This window comes from Cricetulus griseus, chromosome 3, assembly GCF_003668045.3.
Source record: "Cricetulus griseus strain 17A/GY chromosome 3, alternate assembly CriGri-PICRH-1.0, whole genome shotgun sequence".
Lineage (NCBI taxonomy): Eukaryota > Metazoa > Chordata > Mammalia > Rodentia > Cricetidae > Cricetulus > Cricetulus griseus.
The window spans coordinates 113,249,623-113,252,807 of NC_048596.1; the positions used below are offsets into that span (position 1 = coordinate 113,249,623).

Consider the following 3,185-nt stretch of genomic DNA (forward strand, 5'->3'; position numbering starts at 1 on the left):
AAGCATTTTTTTACCTGCTAAACCATCTCACTGGTCCCATATGGATAAGAGGAATTAGGAGTTAGTGAGAGAAGAGGTCGGTGTTCTTTCTCCTTCCAAGGCTCCTTTAGAGGGGAGTTTAGCAGAGGGGGCCTACTCTGTTGAGTGTGGGCACACAGCTGCAACACAGGTCTGGGTGCAACTAGCTGTCTGAGCACTTGTCTCAGTCTATGTGTGAGACTATAACAAATTACCACAAACAAGACGACTTATAAAGAAATTAACTGCTCACAGTGATGGAGACTAGGAAGTCTTAAAGAGCTAGTTTGGATCTGATGATGGCTGTGAAAGTTATACAATATGGAGTCACTGGTGTCATATCTAATAAAGTCACAAGGACATAGAAAAAAGGCACTCAGGCTGTGTATACCTTAAAAAAACTTAGTCCAATTTTAATCATAACACCAAGACTACAAATCCTACCTAGCAACTAGTGACAATCACCAATCAAAACTTGACAGCTCTTGGAAGACACAGCAAAGGCCAATGAACTTTCTTTCAAATCAGGTTCTCTTACTTATTCTTAACTCAGTGAAACCCTAAGGTTTCTTTTCCTTTTGGTATGGGTGCAGTGAACTTCATTGATGGTATTCAAGAGAGTATGGCTCCCTAAGTCCCTCCTTATTCTGGGGGTCTGGGATGGAAACTGTGAGGGAGATGATCAGCGTGGAGGTTGTTGGACAGGGACTGCTCAGCAGCCAGAGCCTCTCTCTTGCTGGAGTCATTGCTGGGGGTGGATGGTCCAGGGTGGGCTTCTTACTCCTTAGAGGCCATGTAGGCCATGAGGTCCACAACCCTGGTGCTGTAGCCAAATTCATTGTCATACCAGGAAATGAGCTTTACAAAGTTGTCATTGAGAGCAATGCCAGGCCCAGCATCAAAGGTGGAAGAGTGGGAGTCACTGTTGAAGTCACAGGAGACAACCTGGTCCTCGGTGTAGCCCAAAATGCCCTTCAGTGGGCCCTCAGATGCCTGCTTCACTACCTTCTTGATGTCTTCATACTTGGCAGCTTTCTTCAGGCAACATGTCAGATCCATGACAGACACATTGGGGGTAGGAACATGGAAGGCCATGCCAGTCAGTTTCCCATTCAGCTCTGGGATGACTTTGCCCACAACCTTGGCAGTGCCAGTGGATGCAGGGATGATGTTCTGGGCATCCCCACAGCCATCACACCACAGCTTCCCAGAGGGGCCATCCACAGTCTTCTGGGTGGCAGTGATGGCATGGACTGTGGTCATGAGTCAATGCCAAAGTTGTTGTGGATGATCTTGGTCAGGGGGCCTAAGCAGTTGGTGGTGCAGGATGTATTGCTGACAATCTTGAGGGAGTTGTCGTACTTGTCATGGTTCACACCCATCACAAACATGGGGGCATCAGCAGAAGGGGCAGAGATGATGACCCTCTTGGCCCCACCCTCCAAGTGGGCCCCAGCCTTCTCCATGGTGTGAAGATGCCAGTAGCTTCTCGTTCTCAGCCTTGACTGTGCCTTTGAACTTGCCATGGGTAAAGTCATACTGGAACATGTAGATCATGTAATTGAGGTCAATGAAAGGGTCATTGATGGCAACAATGTCCACTTTGCCGGAATTGAAGGCAGCCCTGGTAACCAGGCATCTAATATAGTCAAATCTGTTCACTTCAGCATTGTGTCTCAGGAACGAGGATGGCACTGCACGAAAAGATGTGGCTGTCTCTAGAACAGGGAGGAGCAGAGAGCCCCTAAGATTTCTTTTATCTCCTGGATGCACCAGACCACTATGTCACCATGAACCCTAAACTGTAATTCTGTGTCTTGCATTTTATGTGTTGGTTGGAAATTTAGTCACTTTGTTTTTACTGCAAGTTGGCAGAATTCAGTTCTTCATTTAAAGGTCAGTATCTTCTATATGTGACTCTATGAGGTGGAAAGTGGGACAGTGTTCTGAGACTGCTTTAGTGAGGACAATAATATCATTCATGAAGGCACTGCCTTCCCAAATCCCACTGTACATATTGTGACCTTGGTCAATCTACAGTTTAAAGTGTGGCTTTGGGGTTGAGCCTTGATTGTAGAGCTCCAAGGGTTTGCAAATGGGGCCTCTAGAATCTGGAGGTCTTGGATAGCCTGAGCAGTTGAAACCACCTGTCCTGGGTACAGTACCTAGCAGGTCCTAGGCCTACTTATTGTCAGGGCCATCAGAGGGCAGCAGACCAGAGGTCGTTTCCTGAGGGTCCGAGTCCTTGTGCTACAGTAATTGAGGGAGCCACTTAGAATGGAGGCAAGGGCCAGGAAGATACCAGAAAGGTGTCATGATAAAGATCCAGGGAAAAATGTGAAATATGGCAACAGAAACCCAACGTTCTGTCAGAGTTGGGGCAGCTAGCCACTATGGGTTTAACTGGCTGATTTCCATACAAGAAAATGAGACAGTTGTTGAAAAGACTGTATACTCTGCAAAAAACAAAATTATAACAAAGCTTGTAATTCAAATATATAAAAAATAAAAATACAAAAAAAAAATCCCTTCCCTCAAGGCTCAGGGAACTCTGTGGAAGAGGAAGCAGAAAGAGTGTAAGAACCAGAGGGGATAGTGGTAACCAAGGAAACAAGGCCTTCTAAACACAGCAGGATCAACACACAGGAATTCAGAGACTGGGGCAGCACAGACTTTCATTATTTGTGGGTCCTATAGCTGAAAGCATAAGTAGATATATGCCCCCGACCGTAACCCAAAACTATGTCCAATTGACAACCACTTGTAAATGAAAATTTAGTTCTCTTCAACTGAATCTCACTCGGAGTATAAGCTACTTCTAAGGGAAGTCCCTGTTTTTGTGGCCAACAGAAAAGAAAATCGAAATGCATCTCTGGAGGTTCCTTGTCTCATAATGGCATGTTTAAGCTTTAAAAAATATTTTGTCTTACTTTACATATTTGTTATCCTAAAGATTTTGCATATATATTATTACTTCTGTCTTTTTTTATGGCATTCCTGAGTGTTTGAATAAGTGTTTCCGTGTCTCAGTGTCTAAGTCTGTTTCTTGCATCTTTTCTTGAATTCTTTTCCTTCTGTTTGTTTATTTTGTAATATTTCAATTGGTTTTTGTTTGTTTTATATTATTATATCTTATTTTATAATAAAAGATAAAAATGAAAGAAAAA

General features: G+C 43.9%; 1 pseudogene; it reads right to left on the reverse strand.

Annotated features, from left to right (window-relative positions):
- Window positions 1-789: 789 nt before the first annotated feature.
- On the reverse strand, window positions 790-1,590 carry LOC100768205 (annotated as a pseudogene).
- Window positions 1,591-3,185: the final 1,595 nt, after the last annotated feature.